We start from the raw sequence: 10,390 nt of genomic DNA, 5'->3' as shown, positions 1-10,390 counted from the left end.
TCCCTACAAAGACAACAAGAGAAAGAGAATTGATGAATAGTTGATTTTGATCCTAAGTCTTTGAAACGCTCAAATACTTTTTTAAGCTTGTGAATTTCCTTTCTTTCATAGCTATTAATAGCTCTTTTCAATCAAGTAAGCAATCTAAATCAATAAATAGCACTTTCAAAAATGGAAGAGCTTTTCTATATGGGTCATGACTTCATGAATTAAGCTACTGGTTATTATGCATGTTGATAAAATAAATGCTAAAAAAAGAAACAAACTTTCTTGATAAAACCTGAGCATCTTGTTTTTGAAATTCACAAAAATGTCACCTTATCACAAACCATCAAAAGATATACTTAAATCAAAGTTTAAAATGGACACAAAAGACCATAGGAAAGACCATTTTAATATTACAATGGGTCGATTTGTGTTTTCAAAATATAAGACAATCAAAGGACTATATTAAATGACGTGTGTTGGGTCTTTGACCAAAAAGCTTGATTTTTAAAAGATCTTTCCCAAAACTAACATCTCTTTGATTTCATTTCAACAATTAGATTTGAATAGACATGACCATTAAAGTATGAGATTTGATTCCAAAACAAGAAAGATTGTCGAACAAGAAAGAACATTGATTGAGTGTGCAGAATCCTTAATAGAAATGACATCAACTTTTCTCAATACCCCTTGAAGAGTTAAGTCACCTAGGGGTAATATAGCGGACTCTAAAAAGAAAAAAAACAAGCAATATTCAACTCAGCTAGGGGGCAAAGAAAGATGATTAAATGAAGAATTGATGAACGAAGGACAATATGGTTCAAAGGAAGATAATCAATGAACGAGCACATTCAGATCACATCGAGGGAAATGGTGTTAAAAAAAAACATTCCATGATCTAGTGAACTCCAATAATAATTGAAAACAACGCTACACTTGAGGTACACCCTCGTATCATCATCTTAGGGTTATCTTTTGAAACATGGCTATAATAGATGTTATCACATAGTTACATTTGAATGTGTCAGAAAGATGCATACCACTAAGACTAGGACATATGTTTTGAAGCTCAAAGACACACTTCATGGCATGAATATGGGTGATAAATTGGACATCATTAATGAGGCCAATACATTTCTTTTTGTAATCTGATTTAGTAAGATAAGAGGAATCCATTGAGGAGAACACTAAGCATACAACAAAGAGCTTTTTTACTACAAGCTATGAACTTGAGACAAGTTCATAACTGATTAACAATCTTGAAGGTTGTTGGCATGATGCGCACAATCAATGAGAGAACAATTCTTAGGATAATCCAAAAGATGAATGATTGGTTAAGCTCATTCGTGATGAATCAAGCAACACCACAATTGGAGGCACACTCATGCTTAATAAAAAATAAGAAAATTAATCATTAAAGACTGTCTGGATAGGCACGACACTTACAACTGAGTGGATGACTAGCACATGAACAGGCCAGTACATGGAAAAAGCAAAGAAGGCTTTTGGATAGCAAACGAAGGCACCTTATGATGATGGAACATCAAAGAAGGGAGACCTATATTTCAAATCACATAAGGATGCATGCATGTCATCTAACCTCAAAGCATTGTATATATATTTGTATTTGTTACAGGAAAATCCTTAAAAAAATCCAAGATTAAAAAAAAATCATTGAGCTGATAATAACAGAGCATCATGGTTATGACCTTGGTACAGGAAGAAGATGAGATAAACCTTACTATTAGGAAAATCTCAAATAAATAAAAAGATCAACCTTGTCATCACGAGGAGTCTTCAGGTCAACCCTACAATCAAGAAGCACCAAGTTTTCCAACCTTGTCATCAAGAAAAATTCAGTTAATTTCAATCATCATGAAGGACAAATGTCAACCTTACAATTAGGAAGGATAGATGTCAGTCCTGCAAAATCACAAAAAGAGAGCATCAAGTGAAAAGTTTAATCAAACCTTATCATCAAGAAGAAAAATCAGAAGAACCTTAACATTAGAAAATTATCAAAACAAGAGAAGAAAGTTCAAACCCTGCCATCAGGAAGAACACACAAGATTTTGGTTCTAGTTAAGGGGATTACCAAATTGGATCTCAGGTTAGCCCAACCACTCAAATTTTGGTTCTAGTTAAAGAGGATCGCTGGATAGGATCTTAGGATACCCAACCATATAGATTTTGGTTCTGGTTAAAGGAGATCGCTGAATGGTATCTCAAGTTAGCCCAACCACATAGATTTTGGTTCTTGTTAAAGGGGATTGCCAGATGGGATCTTAGGTTAGTTCAACCACACACAGATTTTGGTTCTAGTTAAAGGGGATAGCCGGATGGGATCTCAGGTTAGCCTAACCACACACAGGATATTGATTCTAGTTAAAGGGGATCACTAGATGGGATCTCAGGTTAGCCCAACCACACACATGATATTGGTTCTGGTTAAAAAAGATCATTGAATGGTATCTCAGGTTAGCCCAACCACATAGATTTTGGTTCTTGTTAAAGGAATCGCCAGATGGGATCTCAGGTTAGTTAAACCACACACAAATTTTGGTTCTAGTTAAAGGGGATAGCCGGATGGGATCTCAGGTTAGCCCAACCACATATAGGATATTGATTCTAGTTAAAGGGGATAGCCGGATGGGATCTCAGGTTAGCCCAACCACATATAGGATATTGATTCTAGTTAAAGGGGATCGCTAGATGGGATCTCATGTTAGCCCAACCACACACATGATATTGGTTCTAGTTAAAGGAGATCGCTGAATGGTATCTCAGGTTAGCCCAACCACATAGATTTTGGTTCTTGTTAAAGGGGATTGCCAGATGGGATCTCAGGTTAGTTCAACCACACACAAATTTTGGTTCTAGTTAAAGGGGATAGCCTGATGGGATCTCAGGTTAGCCCAACCACATATAGGATATTGATTCTAGTTAAAGGGGATCTCTAGATGGGATCTCAGGTTAGCCCAACCACATATAGGATATTGATTCTAGTTAAAGGGGATCTCTAGATGGGATCTCAGGTTAGCCCAACCATATAGCTTTTTATTTTGGTTAAAGGGGATCGCCCGATGGGATCTCAGATTAGCCCAACCATACAGCTTTTAGTTCTAGTTAAAGGAGATCGCTGGATGGGATCTCAAGTTAGCCCAACCACACGCAGATTTTGGTTCTAGTTAAAGGGGATAGTTGGATGAGATTTAGGTTAGCCCAACCACACGCAGATTTTGGTTCTAGTTAAAGAGGATTGCCAGATGGGATCTCTAGTTAGCTGATAAGACCAACCAATTGATTTCATCTTCTAAGTGCAGGAGTATCAAAGTAATAAATAACTTGGCAAGATCGGGGTCGAACCATAGGGAGGTTAATTGTATAAATTATAGATAATAATAATACAACAACAACAATAACAGTAGTAGTAGTAGTAGTAGTAGTAGTAGTAGTAGTAATAATAATAATAACAGAAGAAGAAGAAGATGACGATGATGATGAGAACTTTGAGATGGAAGATTAGCGTAAAGATTAAAAAATGATAACAATAAATGTCAAGGTTAGAGGATCCACTAATGGTATGTCAAACAAGTATAGTATAAACTCTTATTACTCAAATGGAAACCACACACAGAGGAGGTTTCAATCAGATTATAAATTGTTAACATGATTACATTAGTTATCTTATTTGAATAATGCTAATACTTATAAATATTGTTAGGCATTCATGCTTATAACTTATGTTAACAACCAATCAAGTTCCTTTCATAGCTTAGGTGTCGGTTATACCATACAGTGTGGGCTATGTAAGTGCTAAGCATTTATTGTATCAAGTGTTATATAATATAATTCCAGATTAGTCATTTAACAAGCAAAGTATTATAGAGTGAACAAAATAACAAAAATAAAACATGTTAGTATCAAACATTAAAGTCCATGTTGAGTTTACACTATATTTATTCTTACCCCATTAGTGTAACCTTTTCACCTTGACATAATAAACTTAGTTAAACATAATAAAAGAAAGAAAAATAAATAAACAAGATAAGAACATAAATAAGATAAAAGTTAACTAAGTAAAGGAAAGGAAATGAAAGGTATAAACAAGATATTAATGAAAGCAAAACATAAACATAACAAAAAATACAAAGAGAGAAAACAAGAGTATGATCTTGATCTAGAGACGAAGATGCCTAAATGAATGGCAAATGCCTCCTTTTATAGGCCAAAATTAGGAACTATTGATTTGATGACTAATTGATGAGTGGGTGACCAACTCTTGACTTGGTGACAATCCTTATCTTTTTTTTCTGCCCAAAATGTCAATGATAACGTCATAATTGGAACACTTGACACATGAAAGTTGTAAGAAATTTTCTCCGCTTTCCAGGAAAAAAAATGGAGGTTATTTGGACTTTCAAAACTCTAGTTATGGGCTAAACACTAAACAGTGCACGAGCTGTAGGATAGATTCAAACTTCTTTGTTATTGCTACAATTTGAACTTGAAAATGGGCTTTTTAAATCCTAGGCTCCATATGAAAGTTGTAGACCTATGTTTTACCTTTCTATCCACGTAAAATAAACCAAAATCCAAGATCTATAGTTCTAGATATGACCCAATTACACCAATATCTCTTTTCTAAGTTTGGCCATCTATTTGTCCTTTTAATTTTAGTTCTTAAACTCATCAATCAATCCTTTCATTTATATGATAGGCCTGCATTTAAAATGAACATTTACCACAAATTAAAATGGTGGAGATTTAAAACAAACATTTGGTATAGAAGTTATGTATCTCACATAGTAGGTCTGCAAGTTTGAGGTCAATTCAGTTAAACCCATATTTCTGGAAATTTTACCATTTGATGAAGTTAATATTTGGATATGTTATCCTTATAATAATGCATTATAACTTGATAGTATAGATTGTTTGAAATATTGTTCGTTTGTTATTTATGGTTTATAGAAATTGTGTCAAGGATTGTGTTTAGAAGAATATTGTTTAGAAAGTTTGTAAAATCGACAAGAATGTTTTATTTTGATGTTAAGAGGGAAGATTGGAATAAATAAGATAAATTGGCTCTTATAAAGATATTCTTTTTACAACCTTAAACGATATGTGATTTGGCTAGGGGTTGAGATTATAGCGAAAAAGTTAAATTGTGGATGTTGTGTGTAAATGGAAAGGTTAGTGAATCTTGATAGATTTGTCTCCTAACTTTTGGAGAGAATTTGAGTAAAAGGATGAGAGAATTAGGATCAAGTTTCTTCATAATAATTGTAGTTTTGGATGTTAGCTAACTAAGAAATTAGTCTTGCTTAATATGGAGTTGTAGAACCCCAACTATGGGTCATCAACCAAGATTGGGTCTTAATAAACCTTGTAGGGTAGTGTTTGTTGATGAGGAATTGTGACTATCTCAAAGGCAGAACCGGGTTCGCCTTCTTGAAAAGAACTTATAGCCTGGTAGAATGCATGACTGGGAAAAATGATTAACTAGCTTGGGCTAATGGCATCCAAAAGGATGGCCAGGATAAACGATTGACTAGCTTGGGCTAATGGCATCCAAAGGGATGACTAGGATAAACAATTGACTAGCTTCGACTAATGGTATCCGAAAAGATGACCAGGACAAATAATTGACTAGCCTTGGCTAATGGCATCTGAATAGATGACCAGGATAAACGATTGATTAGCTTCGGTTAATAGCATCCAAAGGGATGGCTGAGACAAATGATTGATTAGCTTCAGTTAATTTCATTCGAAGGGATGACTGGGATAAACGATTGATTAGTTTTGGCTGATGAAATTTGAAGGGGGATGGCCAGGATGAGTGAATAGTTAACCTCAACAAACGATGTCTTAAAAGAATGGTTAGATTTAAGATTATAGTTGATTGTAAGAATTGATGCATATATATATATGTATTGCAAGTTGTGTATACCAAGAACATAAAGGAACTACAAATGTCACGTTTCAAACATGAGGTAATGTTAATGCTTCATTAAACTGCCAGACCATTTTCTTATTGTTATTACTATTATTATTATTAAGTAATTGTATTCTTGTAAATGTTTTGTACTACAGTAGGGATGTCATGCCAATAAGGTGCCTAGGAAACCCGATACACGGGAACCTACTTTTGTAATGAATCATGTAGTTGCATTCTAAATCATGATATATTTTATATAAATCAATGTACTAAATGTATAACTATTATTAGATCCTTTTAGATTAAATTCGTGATGACTATTTGTTAGATAGAATACAAACTCATGACTATGCATGTATATTTTAAATTCAAACTTCTAATCATGCAAACATAATATCATGAGTTTATATAAGATTCACTTTTAAATGAAATGTTGATTGTTGTTGATGTATGGATTATATATTGATGTTGTGAAGGGAACATGTTCTCCAATTCCCGACACGAGGTCTGTCAAGTACAAAAAACAATTACTATTGTTTTGAGCTTGAAAAGCCTGGTTATTACACAACCACACACATGATATTGGTTTTGGTTAAAGGGGATCGCTGGATGGGATCTCAAGTTAACCCAACCACGCAAATTTTGGTTTTGGTTCAAAAAGATTGCCAAATGGGATCTCAGGTTATGGGAAAAAAACAGAGAAAAAGAAGAAGAAAGAAAGAAAGAAAGAAAGAAGAAAATAAAGGAGAAAAAAGAGAGAAAGAAACATATCAAAAAGGTTCTTAGATGAGTGGCAAAACATTGAGAAGTTTTGCTTTGTAAACATTGTAAAGAGGGGGCATCTGTTGCTATCTAATTTTTTACCTATATTTTGATAAAGTTTTAGAAAAATCTAAAAATAGCAAAACACAACGAAGATCCAAAAAATATTATATATATATATATATTTGTATCGTTTTTAGCATTTTTAGCATTGTCTCAAAAGAATTTAAATTTTCAAAGGTTTTTGGAACATGTTTCACTTTTAACACGTTATTTTTAAAATCACCGATTTTCCTCATTCAAGTCGATGTTGATAAGAAAAATCCAAAAAACTAAGAAAAATCAGATTTACAAAAAAAAAGAAAGAAAACTAAGAAAAATCAGATTTACAAAAAAAAAAAAGAAATTGAGGGACTAAGATTGAAAACCTAGCAATATTTTTACCTATAAATACTAGACTCTACAACACACATAAGAGATAGGGAAATTTTACACATTAAAAAAAAACAACAAAAAAAACCTAACCCTAAACCATCACTTCCAAAGCTAGCAACTGCCCCCTCTCGCTGGCCATTCGTTTTTCTTCATAGCAGCCTCTAACCCTCCTCTCTGGTCGCTTCGTCAACCGCAACAGTGCCCACTGATGCTCTCTAACACTATGGCTGAAAACTTGCGATCAGCCCGTAGTGTCTCAACCGTTGAGAGCTCTCCATCGGTATCGAGCACCCAGTCTAAGGAATTCATAGCCTTGAAACAATAATATGAACAAAACTCAACGGATTACGATCAACTCCATCAAATAGTCATGGAAATGAGATCAAGGATGAGTAATGATATATGTGTAACCCTTTTTTGGTTGTTCCGTCTCAAGAACAAGCAGCCTACTCCTCCAGCTCCGCCTCTATTTTTGTTTAATTTTGTTTTTAAAAACATTAAATTTGTAATGAATAATTGGATGAATATTATTTAACATTAGTTTTATATTTTTTATGTTTAATACAATTTTATTTGGTTTTTTTACTATTAACAAATATTTTTTTAAAATATTTTAAATAGATATATATGGTTTTACGGCATTATGCCACAATTATCGATGGATATATTCCGTCAGTGTTTACCTTTACTATTACCAACGGAATATATCCATCGGTATTGGACAAAGAGTTCTGAAATATTTACTGCCTATGCCACAATCACCGACTAAATATCCATGGGTGAGTATTGTTGACAATATAGATGGAATTATTCTATTAGTAAAGTTCTTGTGGGAATTTTTTTAGCGCGCATTGACGTCTATAATACCGTCAGTGTTCTGTCGATGTTCAGTTTTTTTAATTACCGACAGAATTAGCGGCGGAATGAGAAACTACCGACAATCAATATTCCGGCGGATATATTCTGTCGGTGAGTCCGTTGGTAAAAATGTTGCCGACGGCCTACATACCTTACACCGACAAAATTAATTCATCGATAAAACTATTTAATGGTGTAGTGTTAAGCCCTTAATAAATTCAATTAAAAATTAAAAAAAATATAATTGAACCCTTAAACATTCAATTTTAAATTTCTCTCATCAAGTTGAATTTTCTTTGTTAATAGGGTCTTCATTAATAAAAAAATATATTGTTAAATTTGTTAATTTTACATGCTTAATACTCCTTGAACAATCTTTGGCAATTCTCTCGGTATTTAAATATACACTTCTTACTGGTAAATTTTTTGATATTCTTTCAACATATTTTTATTTTTTTTGTATTTTCTCTTTCTTTTTTTTTGTTTATTTGGGGCCAAAAAAAGAGTAAGAACAATAATCACTGTATCGGTTACTTTAGTAAGAAAAATTACGGAATATGTGTGTCTACATGCTTTTATTCACAATCACAACCATTTGGCAAACACGCATTCTGTCACATCGTTATTCCAAATCTTTTGTGGAATGGCTAACTAGGCAAAGTGTCCCGAATCTTTTAACCTATTTGATCAGCACGATTAAAACAAGTTTTGTGGGATGGCTAACTAACCAAAGTGGTCCCGAAGCTTTTAACCTATACAAGAACTCTTTGCCCCAGGACAATAATTTGTCGTTTTGTCGAACAAGAGGAGCACGCTTAATGAAATGTAACAAATATTCCAAATCTTTGCACTCGTTCAACACATCAACTAGAAGGTGAAATAATGAGAATGACATAACCACATTTTCTTTTACCTTTTTCTATTTTTCTATTTTTTTGAAAACCAAAACCAATTGCAAAATACAACCAAAAAAATCCAAAAAAGATGTTCTTGATATATATGATTTATTTTCAATATTTTCAATGTCTTCCTAAAAGAATTCAAAACTCAAAGTTTTGTTTCCAACATGTTCAGCTACTAACAAGTCTATTTTAAAATTATTAATTAATTTTTCAAATGAATCAAGGAATATACGTTCTGAGTTGTGTTCTGAGTTATGTATAACTTATTCAATTTATTTGGGTCATTTATTATTTCTTATTCTTGTTGGGCAGTTAAGCCCATTTTAAAATTATTGATTAATTTTACAATTGAATCAAGGAATATATGTCCCGAGTTGTGTATAACCAATTCAATTTATTCGGATCATTTATTGTTCTTTATTCTTGCTAAGCAGTTATACTCATGGTTTACAACTTACCACTGGAGATGTGTATGAGGTTGAAATTCATGTTTTTATATACAATTATACTCAGTCCTAACAGTCTAGTTCGGGATAACAGTGGTGTTTGTGTTAAGGGATTGACTTGTAGTGAGTTTGAAATTGAGTATGATGATAAATTAGAAGTGGTCGTTGAATTGCAATATCAAAGCGAGTATAATAGAGTGTTTTTTTTATAATAGAGGAATCAAAGTAGATTTCCACTATGATCTGGTCAAAATTAACTCCAAAACTAGACTTCGCAATGTAAATAATGTCTTTGTTATTGTGAAGCAATGCCAGTAAATTTGCTAGTAAATTTATTACATATACACCCTTTCCTTTAGAAAGGATCATTCAAGAGTTGATTGGTTATCTATTTTAGTAACAAAACTTAAGGGTTGTGTCGAGGTTGTTAAGGATTAAATGAAGAAACAAGTGTGGAAGATTATGTCTTTCAAGTTAATGAGTTGGTTTTGAGTTTTGTTACTGCCTTTTATTTTGTTGTAGTTAATTACAGATGAAAAACCTTCAAAATACTTCATCCACTTGCACTACCCCAATATCAACCAATGCCCCAGCTTCAAACACCAGCCCAACATCAACTTCTATAGGATCCGCCACAGATAATAAAGGTAAACAACTTCAAGTCCTTACATCAAGGAAAAAAAATGTTGTTGATAAAAAAAAAAGTCACAAATTTGGGATTGAAAGCTTTTATATATGTGTGTGTGAAAAATACTCGTATTGTTTTTTTTTTTGAAAGAAATCATTACAAGAATAAAAATAACATATAGATCAATAAGTCAATACATATAATTAAACGCACTACATCACACATCCATCATTTTCATATATAAATCAATAAAGGATTATAAGTATGGCTTGTGGCTTAGCTAGATATAAAGGAAAAAAATGAATGGATGGAAGATAACCATTGGATTTGGTTGGGAAAATGAAAGATGGAGGCTAAGATTTTAGAATGGAGAGAGATTGTCTCTTTTTCTTTTTTCTTTTTTTATTATTCCAATTATGACGTTATCAATGATGTT

General features: G+C 32.9%; 1 long non-coding RNA gene across 1 annotated transcript in view; it reads right to left on the bottom strand.

The window, feature by feature from the left end:
• The window catches only part of LOC105116659 (uncharacterized), an 18,885-nt gene that overhangs the window by 764 nt on the left and 7,731 nt on the right, over positions 1 to 10,390 (bottom strand). The window contains exon 2 of the long non-coding RNA XR_840569.1: positions 4,404 to 4,411. This is a non-coding gene — a long non-coding RNA (uncharacterized LOC105116659). The remainder of the gene's footprint in view (positions 1 to 4,403; positions 4,412 to 10,390) is intronic.

This window comes from Populus euphratica, unplaced genomic scaffold, assembly GCF_000495115.2.
Source record: "Populus euphratica unplaced genomic scaffold, PopEup_1.0 scaffold1005.1, whole genome shotgun sequence".
NCBI lineage: Eukaryota > Viridiplantae > Streptophyta > Magnoliopsida > Malpighiales > Salicaceae > Populus > Populus euphratica.
This window is presented reverse-complemented; position numbering and strand designations above follow the sequence as displayed.